This window comes from Salvia miltiorrhiza, chromosome 7 (genome assembly GCF_028751815.1).
Source record: "Salvia miltiorrhiza cultivar Shanhuang (shh) chromosome 7, IMPLAD_Smil_shh, whole genome shotgun sequence".
NCBI lineage: Eukaryota > Viridiplantae > Streptophyta > Magnoliopsida > Lamiales > Lamiaceae > Salvia > Salvia miltiorrhiza.
Genome location: NC_080393.1, coordinates 37,337,707 through 37,365,029, shown reverse-complemented (window position 1 = coordinate 37,365,029; position 27,323 = coordinate 37,337,707). Strand labels below are relative to the sequence as shown.

The following is a 27,323-nucleotide window of genomic DNA, read 5'->3' as shown; positions in this document are numbered from 1 at the left end:
GTAATTGTCCATTTCCATTTCTTATTGTTCACCCCAAGTCATAACCCCTGTTAACCCGTCATTGGGATAGTGGGCTGTGACAGAGTGGTATCAGAGCGGTTCGTTCGCTCTGGCCCTAGAAACCTTATTCTAAAGAGTCGAGTCTAGTTTGATTCTTTAGACTTACACGGGTTCATATGGCACCGCTCAACACTCCATTGCATCGTGCTCAATCAAGGAAAGAAGGTAACTGCAGTTTCAACGTTTTAAAGATGTTAATGTTCTAAAATGCTTCATGAATATGTTTATGTGAAAAGCAGGTTATGATGAAATGTTGAATGTTTTGCCTTTCATGGCATATTTTCGTAATCTATGATGTTATGATCAGACGAATGAAAAAAAAAAAAAAATTGACATATGTTTTCCCGGAGAACATAGATTGCTATAAGTTGCATGATCACAATTTTAAAAGAACATAGACTACTAGATTAGTAGGATATCTCTACAATCTAGATTCTTAAGGTGATGATGTAGAAGAATGAAAGAGAACTTAGAGCATTTCAACTCCCTCAAGAAAACAATGATTCTTTTGAACTACAAAGAGGAATGGAAAGATATGTACGAGGTAAAGGAAAAACACAGAATGACGATACGCGACGAATTCAAGGTAAACGTTGCATCAAAGGTTGAACCATAGTCTCTACGTTCAAATGTTCAAGTACGACGGAATATCAAATCGACTTTTGCTACAGGATAGATTTTATGAATAGAGTGTTTTGCCTGTGTACGTATGTCTGTGTGTATATGTCTTAAGAGAGGTTTGGGGTTTGAGATCAATAGGATAGGGAACCTTAAGATAAGTTTAATTGTCATAATGAACTTATGTTTTGTTATGTATAGTATGTTCATGGCCCTTCAAGTTCGGGACGATGTTTCTCGTGTGACTGGGAGGTGATGATGTTGGACCTGGCCAGTCCACATGATCCAAATCTCAGTAGACGTCTTTTGGGTTGAAAACCCATGTGTTTCAACTTTCGACCTAGTAATTAATCATTTCATACCCTCTGGTCATTCTTTTGATTCTCTTGAACAATTTCTACAACACCTTGCTTTGATGTTGTGTTGAGTTTGAGCCTTGCAACTCGTGAGTTGTCATAATAGATTCCCTTGTTTGATATGACCAAGAAATGTTAGTCTACCGATGTAGTATACTACCCAAACTATGACTTCATATAATTGTGTCTCATTGTGATTGGTTGAGATTAGTTTTTGTCCTATAAATGATATCGACCACTCATTATGATAGAAATTCAGAGTCCAAGCTAAGACCGTAATATAGTGTTCGAGTACGAGGACTTAAGTTAATTGTCTATGATAGTTTTAAGATAAATTCATAGGAAAGTGTTATTTATGTGATAGGTAACAAGAAATGGGTTGATGACTATTTTAGTCTTTGGAAAAAAGAATACCCCGTAGATGAGCCCTAGGAATGAGGTAGGAGCAAAATGAACCGCCGAAAAAGGACGAGGGAACTTATTCTCAAGTAAATCTCGTGTATATAAATTGGAATTAGGAATCCAATTGATATGAGGAGAGACCCGAATCTATTCTAGATCGGAAAGTTAAAGTACTAAGGAATAAGTCGATACCCTTAGTAATAGTTCTTTGGAAGCACTATGATCAAGAAAAGGCGATGTGGGAATTCGATTCTAGCATGAATGAGAAGTACCCAGAATTATTTTCTGTGGTACAAATTTCGTGACGAAATTTCTTTTAAAGTGGATAGTATGTCATACCCCGACTTTTAATCCCTGATTAAGGGCTTAATTATTAATAATTAGGATTCGGCATCCATTTATAATAAAAACTGGTTTGATTTATCTGATGTGATTTAATCATTATATATGTGTTTTAATGTGCTTAGTTAAAGGAAAATTTTTATAAATGTGGTGCATAAGTTTTAATTGGTGAGTTAAGTGTATGAGCCACATGAATTTTAAATTATGCATGAAGTCATGAATTTTATCTAAATTTGATAGTACATGTAACACCCCGTACTTTTCCCTATGTTGTGAGATAGTGTCTTAACACTATTGAGAATACTGAGATGAGATTGACTGTCCTATTAAGAAAATAGGAATAATGAGTTGGAAATAGAGTCGAGAAAGAAAGAGTGAAAAACCTTGGTAAAAAAAAAAAAAAAAAAAAAAAAAAAAAAACGGTCGGAGAGACGTCTAGTTTGTCTGTGTTTGCCGACTGCTTTGACGTGATATTATGTGAAATTACGTGACTGATTGATTATGTGAGTTTTGTTACGTATGTCATTGTGAGCAAGTTATTATGATTTTTATTTGAGGATATTAGCACTTGGAATTTTAATTAAGTTTCTAAAGCAAGTGCAGTTTATTTTTACCGAGAAATCAAAGAATGCCGGTTAATGAAAATATTTCCAAGCATATATTTTGTTTTAAAATTATTTTTTCTATGAGAGGAATATTATAATTGAGTGAGTGCACTAATATTAGTGCTATAATTATTTTATGTGGTCACATGAATAATTATGTATTGGTATTTTATTAATTAGTACATTTCCATAGTTTTTGTGATTTATTTTTGATCACCCTTCTCACACTATTACTTTAATTTCCCTACCATGTGACTAAATACCACAATTTGCTAAGTGTAGAGATTATTGAAGAGAGTGTAGAGATTAGAGAGATAGTGTAGAGATTAGAGAGAGAGAGAGATCAAGGCATTAATTGCCAATATTTCCTTAAGATTACAAAATCCTCTTTAAAGATCACAAGATCATTTACAATCTTGCAAAATCCTCTCTCACTACTCACTCATCATTTTCGACCAACACCTCTCTCCCTCTTTCTCTCACTTTCCTCCATTTTCCTCCATTGAAGAGACCTTCGAAGCTTCCAAAAATTTTACAAAACACCTCAACCCACTCTAAAATCTTCCATAAACACATCCTAGCTACTTATATTCAAGAGAATCATTGAAGAAAGGCTTCCAAGCTAGAGTGAGAAAATGTGAGTTTTGGTGAGAAATTTGGGTAAGTGGTCATGTATTCCATAAATCTTGCTTGAATGATGTTGTATGAAGAAAGAAAATCACCTCTCCCTTGTTCTTAAAATTTTCAAAAAAAATGGGTCTTTACCCTTCAAAAATTTTCTTTTTCTTTCCTTGATTTGGGAAAAAAAAAAAAAAAAAAAAAAAATGAGATCTATGTGGTGTTTGTTGATGATTGATGTGTGTTGTGAAAGTATATGCTTTGAGATGTGAAAGTCGATTGAGTTTAGTTTACAAAAAAATTGGGAAATTGTGAGTCGATGATTTATATGATGATTGATGATTATTGAGTTAATATATATGAATATCTTGATGATTAGCCATGAGATATAGATTTTTCTATTAGGTTAGTTTACCTAAAATTGGGATGTTGAGATCCTATGAATCAATTGATGTATTGATGATGGATTTGAGTTTATGTGATGATCTAGATGATTAATGATGGATGAGATTGAAGCTTGAGGTTGAGAAATGAAAAATGAAAAGTGTTAGTTTGAGGAAGAAGATGACATACATATGTATCTATATGTGATCTTGTTTTATGATGTTGATTTGTGCTAATTGGTAACCTAGGATGTTAGATCTATGATTTGATCAATAGGTTATACATGATTAGTGATATTTTCAAAAGAGTTTAGTTTAATAAAAATTAGGACTTTTTGCCTATGTGTTATTAAAGTGATTTTGACTTAAGATATATGTATTTGAGCATGATATTAGTGTATAATTATGTTTGAGTAAGTCTTTTGTTGGCTAAGAAAATTTTTGACTTAGTTTAGTTTATATGAGTTTTTGAGTTTTCATATTTTGAGAAGTCGATGATTGATAAAATGAGGTTTAATTGCTTTATGACCATTATGTGAAAGTTTGTCATGTTTTATTAAGAGTTTTATGATGATACATGAAGTTTCATTAGAGTTTAGTACATGATAAAAGGGAATCTATATGTGTATAATGATTTATATGATGAATGAGATCATGTTTGAATAATTGAGTAATTTTGTGCATGAAAATGAAAAGAGAATTTTAATGATGCGTTCATTGAAACGTTTTACTAGAGATTTGAGGTTATGATGTAAGAAGAGAGTCAAGATTTGAGTATGATGAGCATTATAATGTGCCTGAATGTTTGTGAGTGTTATATGTGTTTAAAATGAGCTTTGATGAGTTTCCTTGAAGAAATGTTGAGTTGAGTATTTTAAGAGTTTGAGATGAGATTTTGGTGAATTTCGTAGGCCTACTGACCTACTGTGATCGACGGTTTTTCAATGTCAAAAAGCTTTGAAAATTTTATACCAAGTCTCTAAATGAGTCTTGAGAACATCGATAAAATTTCAAGTCATTTGGACTTCATTTACTATTTTTATAAAATACAAAACTGAAACTGCATATTACTACCGAGAGTTTTAGAGAGCAGGGGAAAGAGTTATTCATTTTCGTATCTTCCTGTGTGATCTAGCTTTCCAAAATTTTATGGTATTAACCTTATTGTGTTAGCTAGATATCCACAAAATTTGAGCTCAGTTTGACAACATTTACTATTTTTCAAAAATCCAAATTTTCGATTGCTCAAAACTGCCGAATATGGTAGACTGTAGTAAAACAGTCATATCTCCTACAATACTTGGAGTTTTTGACTCTATTTTTTTTATATGAAAATAGACTCGAAGACTTTTTTCTTTTGGTATGAGTCTCGAGTCCAAGAGGCGTCGGAGTAAGAACAGGTTGGATTTTGAAGTTGAGTCAGTGTAAAAACAGAGCATGTTTTGATAATGTTTGATTGTGTTTTCTTATGTGCCTTATGTGATTGTGTTGTCTATGTGTTGAATGAGATTAGACGAGCCTTATATGAGAGATAAATCGAGACTTAGTACCATGATTTTCTAGAAACCTATCCTTGAACTTAAGGATTTGAGATGAGTGGAGAGTTTATATAGAGATGAGTAAAGAGATAGAATATGAGATAGAGTATGAGTTAAGGCTTTATGAGTATGGATTTTAAAAGGATTAAAATGTTTTAAATCAATTCTTTTTTTTTATAGAGTTTAAAACGCTTATTTAAGTCATTTATAAATGAATAATGAGAAATGCGTAAAGGAGTTCGTAAATGAATCGCGGCATGAGATTTTCAATTCCCCTAGTAAACTAGGGAGATATTATGAAGGAACAAGCAATGAACGAGACTCTCACCACCGAGTCACTACAACAATTGGAGAAGGAAAAAGTTCACGCACAAACAAGATATGTACACCACCTCAAGATGGAGGTAAAGAAAAAGGAAATGGAAGGAAAGCACTAGAACTAAACTTAAGGTATAACTCAACCCTAAAGCTAGTAGGCTCAAGCTAAGAGAGTGAATGCTTTGGCTAAAGTGCCAGAAGCTACAGCAAGAATAAAGTTGGAACGCCACCACAATGGAAACTTAGAAACCCCCATTAAATAATCATTTGAAAATGAGAAAATGAGTTTACATGGCAGAAGGAGTGCCATTAATCTCTAAGTGAAAGTTACCAAGATGATGAGAAAAGTTTGATATTAGAATTCCCTAGTCAAATCTGAGAAGGTGACTTAGGACGAAGGAAACAATTAAGGTAGTTCACCACTTTACTAAGATGAAGTGGGTGAAAGAATGTTGTTAGGTCCTGAACTGGTCCAACAGATGATTGAGAAAGTCGACCACATCAAGCAAAGAATCAAAGAAACTCAAGATAGACAAAAGTTTTACGCCGATAAACGCCGATTGGAATTAGAATTCAATGTTGGGGATCGAGTTTTCCTCAAAGTTTCTCCCTCAAAGGGAGTTATACGTTTCGGGAAATAGGGGCAAGTTACGATCCCGTTATATAAGACCTTTTGAGATCCTAGATAAGTTAGGCCTTTGTAGCCTATAAGTTGGCTCTGCCACCAAGCATTGTGGATGTATACAATACGTATAGCATCTCGCAATTAAGAAAGCATGTGATTAAGCAAGATAAAGTAGTCCTAGCCAGGACCTAAGTTGTGAAGAGAAATCAGTCCAAATACTTGATCGCAAGATTCAAGTTTTACGAAGCAATAATATTGTTCTCGTCATGTAGTGGAACCATCACAGGATGGAAAGGGCCACAAAAGAGATGAATAAACGAATGACTAGTATAACAAGATAGAATACCAGATATGCAATTCCGAGGACGGAATTTTTTTAAGGAGGGAGGAATGTAATACCCCGTTTCCCTGAGTTAAATTTAGAATTTATTTTCGAAATTTAGAAGTAAGATGATTCACGCCGGATATAAAGAAAATGAATTTATTTTAATTCCAACAAACGATTTGCAAAATCTTTTTGTAAATGTCAGTCATTTAAATTCTTATGCATTTCATATTTATTTAATTGAGCATCGATCATTTACACGAACTATTTTATTTAGCGAACACTGAAGAATTATTACAGTTCGATAAACCAACACAGATATTTTATTAGTCAAATCACCTACACCCTATATCATCCATTAGCCACCTACCCACCTACCCACCTACCATACATGCATTACACCTCATTCATCACTGACTAATTTCAATCATGCTTTCCAGCTAGCAACTCCCTTCACCATTCTACACTGCAACCTCCACAATTATAGTCTCCAATCTGCACTCTTCTATCTATTAGAAACATGCTCCACTCATTTTGAAAATTTTCATCGGCTGCCCAAGCTCATTTCACCAAAAATCAAGTATTGAGCAAACAAGCAAAAAATCAGAATACCAACTGAAATCCTCGCCAAGGTAACCACTTGACTTTTTCGCCTACCTCTGTTTATACATTACGCCTCTAGCTCCAAATTGGTTTATCAGAAACCACAAATAAACCTCATGATTTACACAGCAAAACATTTCAAGCATTTCAAAAGAATGACATTTATTTATTCATACACATACATCATAACATGACTGTTGTTAAAAGAAAAGAAAAGCAGAAGAGGAGATTTGTTGTTTTATTGAAAAATGGAGTCTTGAACTTGGTTTGCTGTCGAATCTGAGTGTTTGGAGCGTTTGAGTCGGGAAGGGCAGAGAGAGAGTCGACGGCAGCGGCGCTGCTGTCGCCCGGCCACGGTGAGAGAGAGGGAGCGAGGGCTCGGGCGCCGCTCTTCGCGGTGGGATATCGGGCCTGTTTCAGCCGAGAGAAGGGAGAACCGAGGGGCAGTGGTTGTCGCCGTTGCTCCGGCGAGCTCCAGCGGCCATGAGAGCAGCGAGGAGGAGAGAGAACAAGGGGGGGTACAGAGAGCTGCTGGGAATCGGCGATGGTGGCAGCATATGGCTGCTGCTATCGGCCGGAGTTGAGAGAGGGCAGGCGGCGGTCAGCGGTGGCTCCGAGCTGCTGTCTGGCCGAGTAAGTGAGAGAGAGAGAGCTTGAGGGCTGGGGATCGGCGGCGGCGGTCTTCCAGCCGTGCAGTCGCCGGAAGTCAGAGGGTAGGGAGGTGGAGACTGGTGGGAATTAGAGGCGGTCGGCGATGGCTGGTTGCTGTCGTCCGTCCGACACAGAGTGAGAGGAAGATAGGCAGGGGCCGGGCACGCGGCGGTGGTTAGCTCCGCTAGCCACTGTGGCCGCCGGACTTCGGAGAGAGGCAGCGGCGTTCTCAGTTGTGGGAGTGTGTGCGTGCTCGTTCGGTGAGCGAGGGACGAGAGAGAGGACGAGGTAGAGGGGAGTCAGCGGCGGTCGGCGCGGTCGTTCGCCGGAGAAGGGGTGGGAGGCGGCGTGCGCCGCTGCTCTGTGAAGTGTGAAAAAGAGAAAGAGAGTGAGATCGGTAGTGAATGTGTGTGTGGCGCGGCTGATGGGGGGAAGAAGAAGGGAGAGAGTGTTGGGCTAGGGCTTGGGGAGTGGGCTTGGGGTGTTGGGCCGAGAGTTGGGCTGGGTTATTTCTTTATGTTGGGCTGAATTTCTATTTTTAACTGGATGGGCTGATTTTTTTTTATTTAGTAACTTGGGCTCAGTTTATTTAATTAAAACAGCTGGGCCTTGTTACTTGGATTGTGCAGATTTTTTTTTAATGGACTGCATTATTTTATTAAATGGACTATACTTATATTAATTAATTGAACTATTAAATAGTTTAATTTATTTATTTAAAGAGTAAATTGCATAATAATATTAAATTATTATTATGTGCATATTATTAAGTAAATTACTTATTATATGCTAAGCATGACATGAAATTGCATTATATTTTGCAATAAAAGTATTTATGATTTAATTGGTTTTAATTATAATTCCAATTATTAAAGAAAATCGAGTAAGGATATTGTTGGTGTTCTTAACTCAAGAAGTTTAGTTTTCAATTATTTATTCATTAAATTTTTGAAAACCCGGCGTGAGGAATCATAGTAGTTAAGTGCACCCACTAAGACTTTAAGTTAGCTTCACGAGACCTATTAAGAATAAAATTTTTGTAGGCTTTGTGGACCAAGGGGATTAGCGCTGCTTTCCCAAGACGAGTTTATGTAATTATGATCTTCAGGCTTTGCCTATCCAGGTGGGCATTACTTTTACTATACGTATATAGAGATCCCCTGCGTGTCGTAGGCCTCTTATACGAATATATGCATGAGATGATTTTAACTGTTAATTTCAGTTTATTATTATGCCCAAATGATAAATGACTCTTATGAAATGAAAATGAAATGTTCATGAAATGAAATGAAATGTTTATGAAATGATTGACTGCCAAAAATGTTTATGTTTTTATATGTATCCTATCTGTGTTGGTTCGCCAACTTTAAAGGAAATCCAATTGGGATCCTATGCTAGACAAAGGTCGCTAGCTAGGGTTAACGTGTACACTTATGGAGACCGCGAGTCGCTTGCGACCGGTCTTGGCGTCCGTGGTAAGGAGGCCTCCTTCCCGGCGCGTGACAGAAAGGAACAGATATGGATCATATGAAGGAAAATGATCGGCCGATCGACTTTATGAAAATGAAAGAAATATTTTAGTAAGCGCAGGTCATTTAAGAAAACCCCTGTGTGTTACTGTTATGGCAGTTCAATTTATATATGTATGCATGTTGTATTTTCGGCTATGCCCACTGAGTATTTTTATACTCAGCCCTGCATGTATTTCTAAATGTGCAGGTTGAGCAGTTGATGGAATGGAATGATGTTGAGCGGGTGTTCCTTTGACATATCAAGAAATGTAACCTTGAGTATACATCTTCATATGTATATCTCACACGTTTTCCGCTGCAAAACACTTTGATTAGGATAACTCTATATTATGAAGTTGTTACACGTGTTATTGGGTAAACCACCTTAATCAGTTCTCTTTTATGTGTATGTTTTATAAGTATCCAAATGATCATATATGATCCTAGCTTTTTATCTATAAGTGATATTTTCATATACTTTAATGTTAAGTAATTGTCCATTTCCATTTCTTATTGTTCACCCCAAGTCATAACCCCTGTTAACCCGTCATTGGGATAGTGGGCTGTGACAATTAATTCAGTTTAATATTCCTTCAATTGGTATCAGAGCCCAGGATTAATTTCTTGGCTCTATTATTAATTTATGTACGATTAATAATGTGCGTTGTTTTTACTGCTGTTGTTCTTCGTGGTCTGTTGATTCGTGGGATACGTCATTTTGACGTTGTAATCATTTTTCCACCACGAGAAAATCCGTGGGTAGATTAGGATTTCAATTTGTTTTTCATTTGTAATCTGTAATTGTGGAAAACGAGATGAAGACGACGACGATCAAACTAGATTAAACGGAGGACGGGTTGGTTGGCTGCGATTGAACTAGGGCATGCGGTGGCTGTGCACGCCGAAGGCTGCGCGCGCACGCGCGCTTGCGCGCTGAGCGCTACACGCCCGGTCGAGTGCTACCGTACCGCCGCTGCTGCCCTTGTTCTGTTGCACGCCGGGGGCTGCCAAGGCTGGTCATGCAAGGTAGGGCGAGGGAGGACAGGTGACTGGCAGGGGCTGTGCGCGCCAAGGGCTGCGCGTGCGCGCTTTGCACGTTGCGCGCCCAGCAGGCGATGCGCGGCCGCTGCTGCCGTTGCTGCTGTCCTCGCGCTGGATCTGTCGAGGTTGCCGTGACCAGGAGTCGAGGCTGCCGAGCCCTACTGCTGCTGCGGTGCTGCTGTTGCTCGCGGAGGAAAGCTGATGCCGAGCCAGGCGGCTGCCGCGCCAGGCTGCTGCGCGCGCTGGGCTGCTGCCGCGCGCCGGGAGCTACTGTCAAGGGAAGGTGGCGGCGCCGCCTAGGGGTCCCAAACCCTAGGTGGCGCATTTTTCCAAACCCTAGGGGGCCCAAACCCTAGTTTCAAAGACGGGCCTGTTTGAAGCGTTTCGGGCCGAGTTTACGTTTTTGAGTTTTATTTCTTTTTCTTTTCTGTTCTTTATAATAGATTAGAAATATGGGGTTCCACGAATGGGTCACGAAGAACTTTATTGTTTAATTTTGTTCTTTGCATGTCGTGGTGTTAATCCTTTATGCTCTTTACCTGCTGTCTTTGTCTTTGCTTGTTAATATGTGTTTATTAACTGCGCTTAGAAAAGCATGCTAGGTTTATCGTTTTCTTAAGCATGTTTTAGAATTCTGCGAGCATGTTTTACATGTTGCGTTCAAGATGAGCATGTTTAGGATTATGTGTTGAGCATGATCAAACCCTTTGAAAGAAAAAGACTAAGCTGTATTAATAATTTTATAGATGATTAAAAATTATTTAGATTTCCACAAGCGGTCTCTAGACAAAGTGATTGGCGATGTGAATAAACGTCCACACAAAGTGATTGGCGATGTGAGTAAACGTCCACACAGCGTGGCTTACTTCATGTTTGTTCTTTCATAAGTTTGTCAGATGAGGTTTCTATAAAAATATTTAAATCCATTAAAGTAGTGGGAGTTATGCAGTAAACGTCCACACAGCGTGCCTTACTTGTATAATTTTCACAAGTACTTTAGAGGATGGAATTAAATAAGATAACTAAGAAATTAAATTGAATGCGGCATGGTCCGAGTGAGTATGTCAAATTCGAGAATTTAATTTCAAAGTTAAATTGTGGTTATTACTTAATAATCTTTATTCTTAAAATTATGTAGACCTCCACAAGCGGTCTCTAGACAAAGTGATTGGCAATGTGAGTAAACGTCCACACAGCGTGGCATACTTCATATTTGTTTTTTCATAAGTTTGTCAGATGAGATTTCTATTAAAAATATTTCAATCCATTAAAGTAGTGGGAGTTATACAGTAAACGTCCACACAGCGTGGCTTACTTGTATAATTTTCACAAGTACTTTGGAGAATGAAATTAAATAAGATAACCAAGAAAATTAAATTGAAAGCGGCACGGTCCGAGTGAGTATGTCAATTTCGAGAATTTAATTTTCAAGGTTAAATTGTGGTCATTGCTTAGATATCATATCAAGTACAATGTACAACTCCCCGAGGAGACCCTTCTTGGTGATGATATGGTCTAGTTAAGGTGCCAACTATTAATTTCCTTTGTCAAAAGGTTAAGTTGACATGGATGGAAATTAAATGACTAGGTGAATAGTCTGGTTGAGGAGTTTGTGTGTAAACGTCCACACAGCGTGGCTTGCACATGGGATTCCTTGAGCGGTTGGAGGTTTCATTAATATTGTTTTATCAAAAGGTCACAATATTATTGTTACGAATTATGTGTTTTATGTTCGTTACTTTCAGATATGTCTATGTCTCTTATTGTTTATTTATTCTTGCACAAAGTCTTTTAACCGGTCCACATATATAAAATGGAAACGCAGTTTTGGATTTTTATCTTTATCACAAACTAAACACAATTTTTGTGTTGCCTACTACTCCACGTTCTTATGGTCTGAATAATGAGTCAACTGATGAGAAAAAGGAATTACATAAAAGGTGGCACAAAACGAATAATGTGGCTATAAGCTATATTATGAGTATAATGTCACAAACCTTGTAGCTCCAACATCAGGGCATGGACGATGCTATTAGCATCATGCTGAATCTTAAGAAAGTGTTCGGAGAGTCGGACTGAGCTACTCATTTAAATTTGATGAGAGTAATCTTGTTATTTTTATGAGTGAGCACAGCTCAGTGCACGAGCATGTCATGCAAATTTTGACGGACTTGACTTGCTCAGTGGGAGTATCGACGGTGAGGGAAAAGTCGATATTATCCTGAACTCTTTTCCCAAGTCTTTTAATTAAGAACTTTCGCCTCAACGCTGTTATGAGCAAGAAAGATAATACTCTTTTTGAGTTGTTGAATGCTCTAGTTGCAGCTAAGGAAATTGTGGGAAAAAGATGTGCAAACACTTGTTATTGCCAACGGATGACCATCTTCTTCGTCAAAAGACGGGAAGAAGAAGGGTCCAAGGGGCAAGAAAGACAAGGGAAATAGTGGGAGTAGTGGTGTGATAAGATTGAGTATTGGAGATTTTTTCTTTCAATGCTCAAGGCAAAGGGTTAAGGTACTTCACTTGCTGTAGTAACTGAGACATGTCAGCTCATTTTCTACTCAGTTGTGAGTAGTGGAAAACGAGAGAAACTGATAATGATTGTTACACCTTGCATTGGGTTTTATAAGCTGACAAGGAAGGTGAGTAGTGATGAGCTAAAGACATAGTTTAGTTTTTTTTAGAGTTCCTTATCATGTTCCAAAATTTTGAATAGACGGATCTTATGTCATTTTTGATAGTGGTGTTTCTATCATAAGAAATGACAAAGTTGTCTATTCTGGTATTTTTGAACATCTCTCTTCATACTATAACTTGTCGACAAAATACCTTTATATTGCATTTACATCATCGAACAAAAGAAAGAGAAAAGTTAAGGCTAATCTCTCATGAGGATCTTACACATATATTGATACCTTAGATTAGGTCACATCTATCTTAACAGGATCCAAAGGCTCGTGTCTAAATAGTACATTGGATTCAATCCAGGTTGTACCATTTGGAACCCACGAATCATGTATAGAGGAAAAGATGGAGACCGGGTCATTCATGGCAAAGGGGATGAAGGGCCAATAATGTGTTAGGAATGATGTTGTCTGATTCATTGTCAGTGTTTGGGATTCCAACCCAGTTTACTACACTGTGTAATCCCTATATAAGATGATGTGGTGGAGAGAAGAAATAGGTCACTCTTGGAAAAATATGTCCGATGATGAGTTATGCATCTTTGCAATTAGTCCTAAAGAATCAGAAGGTGGTTATTAGCAATGACACACGATTCTTAGAAGTGGACTATGGGAATAATCACTAATCCAAGTCAGATAGTGTGTTTCAAGAAATTGATGACATTAGACAGGCGATTCCATCACCCAAGCCAAGTGTGCAAGAGTTTTGTACCACAGGACACTGCACGCACTGTTGACACACATGTGCCACCACAGATCCATTGTAGTGGGAGGGTTGTGTGACAACCCGATCGATTTATGTTCTTGGGAGAATCTTTGGATTCAGTCCCTGGTAGTGAATATAAGAGAATCGACCCAGATATCTACTTGGAATTAGTGGAAGACGAGAATGTAGATTCTTGGCACGCCTCAATGGAGCAATCCATTAAGAATATGGGTGTATACTAGAAAATCTTGCTACCAAAAGGCAGTAAAGCCTTAGGTTGTAAGTGAGTATACAAGATAATGATAGGTCCGAATGAGCAAGGTCGTAGCTTTCGAAGTTAGACTGGTGGCAAAAGGTTATGCCCAGTGTAAGGGTATAGGTTATGATGATATTTTCGCCAATGCCATGCTCAGAACATTCGGATTATTTTATCCAAAGCAGCTCACTTAAACCATCGAGGTCTGGCAAATGGATGTCATATATATTACCTTGGAAAAGGTAAGGACATCCATGTGCAACAACCTGAAGGTTACGTGAGGGAGGGAGAGAAGCATCTCGTGTCAATCGCTCTCGTGTCATCGGTGATGTGGTTTATCTTGTATTTTATGTAGATAATATCCTCCTAATTGGCGACAATATGGAGCTATTGTCAAGACATAAAGTAATGGTTATCCGAACAGTCTCAGATGAAAGACTAAGAAGGTACAGTATACGTCTCTGTGATCAAGGTTATAAGGGATCACTAGAGAAGGATGTTGGGCTTATCTCGAGTGTCTTACATTGATACTATGAATGCTCGTTTTAGTATGATTACCGCCAAGAAAGGATTGCAACCTTTGAGCTATGGCGTTCCTTGATCTAAAGACTAAGTCTTAAGATGTCTGTTGAGGTTGAGGAAATGAAGGCATATCCTACGTTTCCGCAATGGATGGCCTCATGTATGGATTGCTATGTACGAGATCTTATATTTGCTATGCAGTTAGCATGGTTGTAAGATATCTGTATAGTCCTAGTTAAGGACACTGAACTATGGTAAACTATATTCTCAAGTCCATGACTAGAGAATAAGGATAGTTTACCAGTTAGACAGTTTAGTTCCTTTTTGGATTATACGATTTCGGATTTCCAAGCTGACCAGAACAAAGAATAATTACCTCGAGCTATGTGTTTTCCTTGGGAGGTAAAACCTTTTGGTTTGACCACTACCTCCAGGATCTAAGGGTAATTCCTAGTTTGCGTGAGAGCATCACCTTCGTGATACCTCAAGTGCAGTTGCAAACTCTAAGGAATCCAAGAACCACAAGGGGTCAAACACATGGAGAGTAAGTACCAAGTTATACGATTATTCGTAAATCGAGGTTTTGTGCTCGTAGAATAAATTCTCACATATTGGAGAAACCTACTAATCTTTTCACAAAAGGCTTATCGCAAATGGTCATTGAAAGATGGGAATGCGATTCATGCCACCCACTTAGGAAACTTTAAGTATAAGTGGGAGAAGTGTTAGGTGATTGGTAAATAGACGCATTGTATACTAAAAGTTTGCTTTAGTATAAGTGGGAGATTGTTGGATTTGTATACTGAAAGCAAGAACGTTTTATGCTTGTATACAATGTTTCATAAGTTCACCATGTTAATCTCCTATCTGATTGTGTTCATGATTGCATATGTATGTCCTTTGTCTCTATATAAGTAGATTATATGGTGTGTTGTAGATCACAGAAGACCATATAATTGGATTAACCTTAAGAGATATAAAATGATCACAACCGAGATGACTTTAGGACGAGTCATTGGTTTAGGCTGCGGTATAGATGGAAGTAGTTTGTCTTGACTACTTGTCTGTACTGGTACGTCATAACGTATTGATAGGATCACAGTGAGATGTATTCTTCTATCTGACTTAAGTGAAGAATCAAGATCTCGGTGACTTAATAAAATCTTAATACTAATAAGATTTCAGATATATATGTTAATTCGTGTATCACTTTGATTTACTATGAGTGAGAGTTATATAGTAACTTGAGTACTCTGTATCTTGGGTGATAGCGTTTAATATATGATATTTGATTATCTGTATTAGTACCCGTATCCGATATAGGATAATGACATCCCCTTAAGGAGCTCAATAAGGTTTATTGCGCTAAACCCTGCAGGTTGATTAAGTTCAGGCGCAATAATAAGATTTGAGTGGTACTGCTTAATGATTACAAAGAGATTAATTAATTTAAGATGTCAGAGCTGTAATTAATTAGTGGATGTCAGATATTTTAAATACGGGGATTTAATAAGTCTAAATACAAGCCCCGACTCATCACCGACAATAAAGGGGTAAGTCAGTATTGGTTCTTGTAACACCCCGTACTTTTATGGGTAGTAGTAGTGTCGAGACATTACAGAGAGTACTACGGTATTGAGATATGAGATTATAAGTAAGATGAGATGGAGTTATGATGATAAATAGACATATTGAGTATTAGAGTTACATTATTTTGATGAGACGAGTTATTATTCTAGATGGAGATATGAGTCTGATAGAATCAATGATAAAGATAAAGAGTGAGCAGTTTGAGAAAACGAGTTGAGATAGAGATGCTGATTGAATTGAGAAAATAGCATAATTTATTTTTCCCGATGACGGATACAGAGGTATCTGTGAGATTAATTGTCCTATTGTTAATAGGAACATCTGTAACAACCCGCTCTTTTATCAGTATTTAATTCCAGTATTGCGTGTTTATTTATCTATCTGCTAGTAAATGAAGCACCTTATGATTTCGACTATGTTTCTGAATTACGTATTTTGGAGACAGAGTCACTACACTAGCAGTATGCATTTTTATTTATCTTCGCGTGTTTAAGACCGCAACGAGAATCTTTGAGTCGATGAATTATTATTACTCAGTTATAACCAACTTAGCGAAGTTGTGTTATTTATTAATCAAGATGGAGTTTATTTCATGTTGTTACATAAGTCGTGAATTATTTCCGACTTTGAAGCTAATTAAATCTACGGATTTAATTTAAGTATTAGAATGACGAACGAATTAAATCTACGGATTTAATTTAGCATTTATCGATTTTAGCAAACACGAAACCAGTATTTCTAATACAGAGAAACCAACACTGAAGGGTTTTATTTTAGATCTTTTATTTAGATCACATCACACGCCCACCCTACACCTCTCTATGTCTCCTACATCCTAGATTTAAGGAAAAAGAAGGAAAAAGGGTGAGAAAGGTGTGCTGCAGCAGCAACTCTTCCCCATGCAACAAGCCATGCCCAAGTACACCTAACATGTCATTTCAGCCACACTACAACCATGCTCCTCCTTTTAGCACTCAAGTGCATATCAACCGAGCTCCTAGTATAAATTCACTCCTAAACCCTTGAGCCACTCCTTTCTCCTTTCAGCACTTAGAATTTTTCAGCAGCAACAACAAGAAGTTTCATCTCTCTCGACGCCTTGCACGAAGGGGAGTAGAGCGAGATTCTTGCTGCCAACTTGAACAAGGTAAAAACTCGGCTTATTTTTCCTCCCCTCGCCATGTTTCTTTCCACCTGTTTTCGGCCTAAGAACAACAGCCATTTTCATTTTCAGTTTGCACCTCGACGCTCGAAAAAGCGAGAGAGAAACCATCGTTCTTTACCCGACCAAAGCACGCGATATATCAAGGTAACCTTCGACCTCTGTTGCTACTCCAATCGGCATGAATCACACTCGCAGAAATCATGTTTTATGGGGTGTAAACGAATGAACAAAAAGCATGTTAAGTCACGTTTTTGTGGAACCTACAACTTGAAACCTTGATGAACGACGAGAACTTTAGCTTTAAACGTAGACGAACGTGAATAATCACAGCATGCTCACATAGGTAGGGATTAAGGTCTGTATACGAGTGAAAATCGAGGCAAGATAAGGACGGAGAATTCTGGTTTTGGAAACTGGAGTCCCCGTCGTTCTTCCCAGACCTGGAATTGGCCAGAGCAGAGAAATGGCCAGAGCAGAGGAATGGCCAGAGCAGAGGAATCACTTCGCCAGAGGAATCACTTCGCTAGAGGAATCACTTCGCCAGAGGAATCACCTCGCCAGAGGAATCACTTCGCCAGAGGAATCACTTTGCCAGAGGAATCACTTTCACCAGAGAAATCGTTCCTCGCCAGAGGAGTCACTTCGCCACAGAGCTAACTCAGCCAGAGTTGACTTAGAGGCCAGAGCTGACCTCCAGAGCAGAAAGCGAAGAAGCAGAGCAGACCGCGAGAGAGAGCGAGAGAGAGAGAGAGAGGAAGAGAAAGAGAAGAGAACATAGGGTGTTTAAATCTTTATTATTTTCTTTCCCTTACTTACACGAAGGGAGATTATTATATTTTTACTGGCAGTTTAGAACACCCTAATGAGAACGAATCAATGTAGTTAATTACTTGACTTCATGGGACGGAACCTAGTTGGGTTAATTGTTTAATAAAAAGGAATATGAGCCATGCATAATTACATTACGCATCCTCATTTATTTGAGAATTTCCTCGGACTAAGACCTTACGTTATTCTTTTCCGAATCAAGGTTGAACGCAAGAGTTTAAGGCTTAGTCGTGAGTCTCCACTACCAGGTGGGCTTTCTTACGTATAAACTAAAACCATATAGTAGAATTGTTAAGACTTTATGCTTATGAATTTGAATGATGTTGTCAATGCCTAAAATACTTTATGTTTTGTTATTAATTGCCTATCTGATGTTAATCGAATTCGGATTCCGGATGGGACCGCAAATCCCTTTGGAATTAGTGTACACCCTTGTGATCGTGACTCATCTAACGGGTTGGCCGATCATAGTGACCGTAGAGGGAGGCCTCCCTCTCGGCACGAGTTACTGATATGGTGATTAATGATATTAAAATGCCTGCGCGGGTTATTGATGAAAGAAATGATGTTATTTTTGGTAAATACGAGTCTTTAAAGGATCTTACTACTGTTAAGGGCTTGACAATAAAATATTATGCATGTATGTAAATTTCGGCAAGTGTCCACTAAGTACTCCCGTACTTAGCCCTGCATGTATTTTATAAATGTGCAGGTTGAGCCGTGATCGGGGATGTAGTGTGCAAGCAGAGCTTTTGTCGATCTAGGATGAGAACCTTAGAGTAGAGTATATGTCACCATACATATACTCAAATTGTTGTTATTCCGCTGCGAACACTGATTACGAAAAGATATTATGTCATTTGTCAAACAATATGTATTATTTAACAATGTATTCAAACTAGTTGAGTACCCCTTTTAGATAATATTATGTACGATCCCCTTGTGGCCTTCGTTAATATCTAGTTTTCGAATGTTTCCCTTATACAAAGTCGAGTCATCAAGAAGCTAAGCATGTCCCTTTCTAATCCCGCTCCTAAATCCCCTCCCCCAGTCGCGGTTTCCCCGAATTTGCTATCCTTAGCAAGTGCGGTCGTGACAGAATGGTATCAGAGCATTTCTTTTGCTCTGAGTACTAATCATTCCTTCTAAGTTAAGTCTAGATTGAGTAAGTCAATATACTTTTGAACTAGTTGACAAAAGCTTGGCACTACATCTCGTCACGCTCAACGGAGGTTATGGTAAGTGCTTTCAAGTTTTAATTAAGTTAAGTTCTTGAAATGCATGAAGCATGAATAAGTATGATTATTGTATGAATCACAAGAACTTAGAACTGTTAAGTTATATACATACTCACTCTCACGATGGAACATAGAAGAGTACATCATCATCGCATGACAAGCCTTAAGATCGGTAGACAATAACACTAGAACTTTATGATTGTCGAACTCTTAATCTGTGATTAAGTATTAAGGACCTCTATGACATGTGCTTGAATACTAGATTTAGATGATGTTGTGATGTCTAGATTTTACAAGTTATGATTTTCGAACCGATTCTTGATTGCCAAGTATAGACGTTTGGAACCTTATCGTTTTAAGTTACTTGTCACGTTTTACTTTGAGTTGACGATAGAACTTCTTTTGTTAGATGGCGAGGACTGTCTTTACTCGATGACGACCATTGCCCCCATGGGCTAGTCCAGAGGAGGTCGAGCGGTCCTACCGCACTTATGCCCCATGTCACGGGGATAACCTCGGACAGTTCCTCGCAGGTTTTCACAGACACTGGGTCGAGGCGAGTGCACACGGAGTGTCAGGGTATGACGGCATCCTGAGGTTGATCTTACTGTTACCTTCCGAGTGGCAGGGATGGGCTGGGCAGATCTCTGCCCATTACATCTTTCGCCGGGAGGATTACCACGACCTCGTGGGAGACTTCCCTAGTTTCATTGCGGAGCTCCAGGCCTGTTTCACCTTGTGGGGCAGCGCCCCTCTAGGGCCCTACATCCTCCCAGGAGACTACGTACAGGTAGGGACGCCCTTGCCCGCTGAGGCACCCGCTGCTGCACCCGAGCCCCCGATGGCCTTGCCACATGACCCTCCACCACGTGCCTCAGTTCTAGGGTGCCGTGGTAGGCACGATGACAAGGCAGGCCCTTCTTGTCCACGGGCTCGCTGGGATTTCCCGTCGCCTCCTGACTCAGCTCTCCGGGCAACTACTCCTCCACCACCACCGATACCTACGGTAGACACAAGGCTTGCAGTTGCCATGGCAGACGTCGACAGAGTCATGGCCAACATGAGGGAGTTCCTAGATAGGGGCAAAGCCCCTATGCAGGAGGATGATGATACAACACCATATGGTACGATGAGGATTACTCGTCCCGAGCCGTTGCCACCTCCAGCCCCAACCGAGCCTCGTGCCACGGCCAGGATCCGCACCAGGGACGATTCGATCCGTGAGATTGCGGACGACATCTTTCGCACAGCCCAGATCATGCGGGAGACGGGTGAAGGTCAGGGAGAGACCCTGTCGCCCAGCGAGGAGGAGGAGGAGGATCCCGAGGAGGATCCGGAGGAGGACCCCCTGGCGTCACCGAGGAGCAGCCGTACCGCGACTCAGGGTTCGCAGATTTGATAGTTTTAGCTTATGGATGTATTCCGGAAACGATGATTCGTTCCGATATTTTTGTAACCCTATGACTATATTTTATTTTGATGTCGTTAGCTAACGATAGTGCGGAAACGTTGATCTCTAGGACGTTCCGCGACTAAGTACCCTTTTGTGATTGCTTAGCTAGTAAGCCGGTACATCATAGGGAGTACTTGGATAGACTTTACTTACCTTTTGTTTGATGATGTAAAATTCCTCGATGAGGCAATTTTTCCATGATATGTATGTATGACCCTAGCATAGGCTTTCTGCGACAATCTCACGTATGTTTTATGTTTCTCTACGGGTTTTATTCTTCACAAGTCAGTTAAGGATGTAGTATTTATGAATAATGTGACTCGTGTATGCAACGGTTCCTGTTAATATCTTAGTTTTGGAGTTATGATAAGTTAATTTGACAAGCAGTTCTTTATTAATTGCCTTAGAGACTCCCGTATAGAATGTGTTAAAATGGGTGTTTTGTAATTTGCAGAATGCCGCCTAAACGAGGTCGCCCCGCTAGGAGAAACGTTAACAATGATGGAAATCGCGATGAAATACCAGAAGGATCGCGAAACGACAGGGAACCTACCCCACCCCCTCCACCCCCTGTTAGAAGAACTGAAGAACTTTTTCTTCGACAGAATCCGCCCACGTTCAGTGGGACAGGCGACCCAGCCGAGGCCGAAGCCTGGATACGCGCTTTGGAGCGTATTTTCACCTCTCTACACTGTACTGAAGAGGAGCGACTCTCGTGCGTGTCTTTCCAACTAGCCGGATCGGCTGACTTTTGGTGGAAAGCCCGCCGAAAGACTCTGACTCCCGAGCAATGGGCAGCTTATACTTGGGAAGACTTTAAGACTGGATTATATGATAAGTATATTCCCAAGAGTTACAGGAAGAAGAAGGAGGCTGAGTTTTATAACCTGAAACAAGGGAAGAAGACAGTGACAGAATATGACAGAGAGTTTTGTGACCTATCTCGTTATGCTCCACAGCAGGTGGATACTGACGAGAAAATGGCGGAGAAATTCTGTGCCGGTCTGAGGCACGAGATTAGGATGACTTTAGCTAGTCATGGTGGACTCTCATACACCGAGTCTTTGAACAGGGCATTGGACATCGAAGCTGCGATGCCAGTAGAAAGGTTGGCTCCGTCACAGACCTCAGCACCAGCCAACCCACCTGCACGCCCTCAGAACTTTAAGGGAAAGCGCAACTGGAACGACCAGGGAGGGAGTGAAAACCAGACTAATAAGAGGCCATGGCAAGGAGGTGCGCCGTTTGGACAATTTCAGCAACAAGGACAAGGGAAGCAACAGGGTCCTGCCCCGGCCAGGGGCAACCAAAGACAAAATGAAGTTCCCCTTTGTCCAAAATGCAACAAACCGCATCGTGGTGTCTGTAGGGCTGGAACTGACAGTTGCTACACGTGTGGCCAGAAGGGCCACTACTCCTCTCAGTGCCCCAACATACAGCAGGGCGCGGCAATTAGGGCCACTTATGCCCAACCCCTGCGAGCAGTTCAAGGGCAACATCAGCCCCGCCAACAACAGCCACACCAGCAGCAACACCAACAACGCCAACAGCAACAGAAACAGCCGCAACAACTGCCGCAGCAGGCGAGAGCCTTTGCTATCACCCAAAACCAACCCGAGAAAAACCAGGGAAACCTGGCAGGTATGGGCAAGCTTAAGGGTTTTTCCATTATGATTCTGTTCGATACTGGTGCCTCGCATTCTTTTATTTCTGCCCCTTGCGTAGATACCTTAGAAATCGAATCATAACGAGCTAAGAGTGCCTTAAGAATCACTACACCCTCAGGAGAAAGATCTACCTGTTGGATTTGTATACTGAAAGCAAGAACGTTTTATGCTTGTATACAATGTTTCCTAAGTTCACTATCTAATCTCCTATCTGATTGTGTTCATGATTGCATATGTATGTTCTTTATCTCTATATAAGTAGATTATATGGTGTGTTGTAGATCGCAGAAGACCATATAATTGGAATAACCTTAAGAGATATAATATAATCACAGCCGAAATAACTCTAGGACAAGTTATTGGTTTAGGCTGCAGTATAGATGGAAGTAGTTTGTCTTGACTACTTATCTATACTGGTACGTCTTTACGTATTGATAGGACCACAGTGAGATATATTCTTCTATCTGACTTAAGTGAAGAATTAGAGATCTCGGTGACTTATAAGATCTTAATACTAATAAGATTTCAGATATATATGTTGATTCGTTTATCACTTTGACTTACTATGAGCGAGAGTTATATAGTAACTTGAGTACTCTGTATCTTGGGTGATAGCGGTTAATATATGATATTTGATTATCTGTATTAGTACTCGTATCCGATATAGGATAATGACATCCCCTTAAGGAGCTCAATAATGTTTATTGCGCTAAACCCTGCAGGTTGATTAAGTTCAGGCGCAATAATAAGGTTTGAGTGGTACTGCTTAAGGATTACAAAAGAGATTAATTAATTAAGGCTGTCAGAGCTATAATTAATTAATGGATGTCAGAGATTTTAAATACGAGGATTTAATAAGTCTAAATACAAGCCCCGACTCATCACCGGCAATAAAGGGGTAAGTCAATATTGGTTCTCTAGTAGAATGAACTGATATTTATAAATTAATTATGGTCTGGGCTGACCATAGATAAATTAATTTATTTGAGGCCCATCTTTATTCCTTATATCTGGTCCCTGGACTGGCCCAAAGTCTCCTAGCCCAGGAAAGGAGAGAACACGCCTACTACACCTTTTCTGCTCCTCCTACGTATTTATTTTTATTATAAATACAGCTGTCAGCTCTCAGGAAAAACACACTGATAAAATTAGGGTTTTTAGAGAGCTGTGGGGCGCAGGAAACGTGAGGAGCTTTTTCTCTCTTGGGAATTTCACAGTTCGTTGTCCATCCAACGGTAAAAGCTGAGCGGGATACAGTTCAGAAGATCTGAGCTGAAGTCAGATTTTCGCAGGAAATCAAGTTCTGGCAGTCTCCTAAGAACAGCCATAACTGCCTCTACAGAAGTCCAATTGAGGTGAAACAGGCGGCCTCGGAAAGCTCTTTCGAAGACGAAGAAGTCGTATTTCTGCATAAAATACGATTGGAGGTCGTTTGAGGGGTCAAACGGAGCGTTGAAGTTGGCTGACCTGTTCAGTGACAGATTGACGAATTCTTAGGAATTCTTCAGGTATTTTCTAACTCCAACGTGCAGTTGTTAAATTCATAGGAGCATGTTAGGATTAATCATTGTATGATAAATTAATAATAATCCAAGAAACGATCATCGGGCAAACGGAGCATTAATTCAGTTTAATATTCCTTCACTACCACCACTCATGTTTGCTCGAACTTAGAATTTGAAATGGGAGAACTTAAGATGGTAGCGAACAATCTTAATATTCTGCTCATGTGGGACATAGATATGATCTTAGGAATGGACTGGCTAGCCGAGAATTACGCCACCATCCATTTGTAATGAACGAAAGATTTCTCTTCGACCACCTCGAAAAGAACCGACAGAATTTCACGGCATCGGTATGAAGAAAAGAGTACCAGTGATATCCGCTTTGCAAGCCAGAAAAGAGATGATGAAGGGAGGAAGCACAGCTTATCTCGTCTACCTAAACGGGGAAGCTAGTGATGACAAGAGGGTGGAAGATGTGGCAATAGTACGAGACTTTCCAGAAGTTTTTCCTGAAATATTGCCAGGACTACCTCCAGACAGGCAACTAGATTTCACCATTGATCTAGAACCTGGATCTGCCCCAGTATCAAAGGCACCATACAGGATGGCCCCAAAGGAACTACAAGAATTGAAGGTGCAACTACAAGAACTCTTGGACTTGGGTTTCATCAGGCCCAGTGTCTCACCTTGGGGAGCGCCTGTACTCTTTGTCAAAAAGAAAGATGGAACCATGAGGATGTGCATTGATTATCGAGAGTTGAACAAACTGACGCTTAAAAACAAATACCCCCTTCCAATGATATATGATTTGTTTGATCAACTCAAGGGAGCCAGTGTATTCTCAAAAATAGATTTAAGGTCTGGGTATCACCAACTGAAGATCAGACCAGAGGATATACCCAAGACCGCTTTCCGCACAAGATATGGTCACTATGAATTCGTTGTCATGCCATTTGGTTTAACCAATGCACCGGCAGTATTCATGGACCTCATGAATCGAGTTTTCCATCCATACTTAGACAAATTTGTCTTAGTATTTATAGATGATATCCTCATCTATTCTAAGAATGACCAAGAGCATGAAAAGCACTTGAGAATCATCCTGGAGACATTAAAGACGGAGAAGTTGTTCGCCAAATTCCGCAAGTGCGAATTTTGGCTGAAAGAAGTAATGTTCCTAGGACACATCGTGTCAGCAGATGGAATCAAGGTAGACCCCGCCTAAGGTGCAAGCAGTGTGCGAGTGGAAATCACCAACCACACCTAATGAAATCTGGAGTTTCTTAGGTTTGGCGGGATACTACCGGAGATTCATCGAAGGATTCTCTAAGATAGCAAGGCCAATGACGCAATTACTTCGCAAAGGAATCAAGTATAAATGGACCGAAGAGTGTGAAGCCAGCTTCCAAGAGCTGAAGAGAAAATTGACAACTGCACCAGTGCTAGCAGTTTCAGCAGCCGATAAAGAATACGTGATCTTCACAGGCGCGTCCAAAAATGGGCTAGGTTGTGTGTTGATGCAGGAAGGGAAGGTCATCGCCTACGCCTCGCGACAACTAAGGCCACATGAGTTGAACTACGTACCCCACTCATGATCTGGAACTGGCAGCAATTGTGCATGCTCTGAAAATTTGGAGGCACCATCTATACGGAGTTAGATGTGAAATCTTCACTGATCACAAAAGCCTTAAGTATTTTTTCGAGCAGAAAGACTTGAACATGAGACAGAGGAGATGGCTCGAACTCGTGAAGGATTACGATTGCGGTATCAATTACCACCCGGGGAAAGCTAACGTAGTAGCTGATGCTCTAAGTCGTAAAACTCAATCCGAGTTAGGACTTCTTCTCACTCAAGAGGACACACTGATATGGCACCAAGAGGCAACGGATAACGCCGTTCTTTTTGAAGGGAGACTGTGTGTTCCCCATAACGAGGAACTCAGAAACGAGATCATGAGTGAAGCTCATGACACGCCCTATACCGCTCATCCCGGGAGTACCAAAATGTACCAAGATCTTAAATAGAAGTTTTGGTGGGACGGGATGAAACGAGATATAGCCTCGTTTGTAGAGCGCTGCCTTGCATGCCAACAAGTGAAAGCTTTACATCAACGACCATATGGGAAATTGCAGCCTTTGGAAATCCCAAAATGGAAGTGGGAGCACATAGCGATGGATTTCGTGACGGGTTTACCCAAGACAAATAGGGGCAACACAGCTATTTGGGTAATAGTATACCGTCTCACGAAATGCGCTCATTTTATACCGATTCCAATTACCCATGGATCGGAGAAGTTAGCCCAATTTTACATCCGTGAGATTGTACGGCTACACGGAATACCAATATCCATGACTTCGAATAGAGATTCAAAATTTACTTCTAGATTTTGGATCAGCTTGTAGAAAGAGTTGGGAACAAGATTAAACTTTAGCACCGCATTCCATCCACAAACTGATGGACAATCGGAAAGGACAATTCAGACCCTTGAAGATATGTTGAGAACAGTGGTGCTAGACCGAGGAGGAAGTTGGGAATCAGTGCTGCCACTGATCGAGTTCGCCTACAACAACAGTTACCAGGCGACCATTGATATGGCACCTTACGAGGCGCTTTATGGAAGGAAGTGTAGATCACCACTTTACTGGGATGAAGTGGGTGAAAGAAAAATCCTTGGGCCAGATGCAGTAAGCGAGATGATCAAGACCATCCGCCAGACTAGAGCAAGAATTAAAGAGGCCCAGGACAGACAGAAGTCTTATGCTGATACCCGACGAACCGAACTACAATTTCAGATTGGAGACAAGGTTTTCCTTAAAGTATCACCCTCGAAAGGGATCGTTAGATTCAGTGTTAAGGGTAAGTTGAGACCCCGTTTTGTAGGACCTTATGAGATCCTCGAAAGGATAGGTCCCGTAGCATATAGGTTGGCGCTGCCACCTAGCTTTGGAAACGTCCACAATGTGTTCCACGTGTCACAGTTGAGACGGTACGTGTTTGACCCCAAACACGTGATCCACCAAGAGGAAATGATTCTTAACCCAGACTTGACGTACGAGGAAAGACCTGAAGCCATTTTGGACCAAAAGGTGCAAGAGTTGAGGAATAAATCGATCACGTACAGTCAAAATATTATGGAGACACCATGGACCTGAAGAAGCGACGTGGGAACTTGAGGACCAGATGAAAGAAAAATACCCAGAACTTTTCACATAGGTATGCAAATTTCGGGACGAAATTTTTGTTAAGAGGGGTAGTATGTAACAACCTGCTCTTTTATCAGTATTTAATTCCAGTATTGCGTGTTTATTTATCTATCTGCTAGTAAATGAAGCACCTTATAATTTCAACTATGTTTCTGAATTACGTATTTTGGAGACAGAGTCACTACACTAGCAGTATGCATTTTTATTTATCTTCGCGTGTTTAAGACCGCGACGAGAATCTTTGAGTCCATGAATTATTATTACTCAGTTATAACCAACTTAGCGAAGTTGTGTTATTTATTAATCAAGATGGAGTTTATTTCATGTTGTTACTTAAGTCAGTGAATTATTTCCGACTTTGAAGCAAATTAAATCTACGGATTTAATTTAAGTATTAGAATGACGAACGAATTAAATCTACAGATTTAATTTAGCATTTATCAATTTTAGCAAACACGAAACCAGTATTTCTAATACAGATAAACCAACACTGAAGGGTTTTATTTTAG

The 27,323-nt window shown here is 40.0% G+C and overlaps 1 long non-coding RNA gene across 1 annotated transcript; it reads left to right on the top strand.

The window, feature by feature from the left end:
• Positions 1–6,430: 6,430 nt before the first annotated feature.
• On the top strand, positions 6,431–9,444 carry LOC130992858 (uncharacterized). Its single transcript, XR_009091444.1, has 3 exons — positions 6,431–6,822; positions 8,488–8,567; positions 9,164–9,444. It is a non-coding gene; the product is annotated as an uncharacterized LOC130992858 (long non-coding RNA).
• The last annotated feature ends 17,879 nt before the right edge of the window (positions 9,445–27,323 follow it).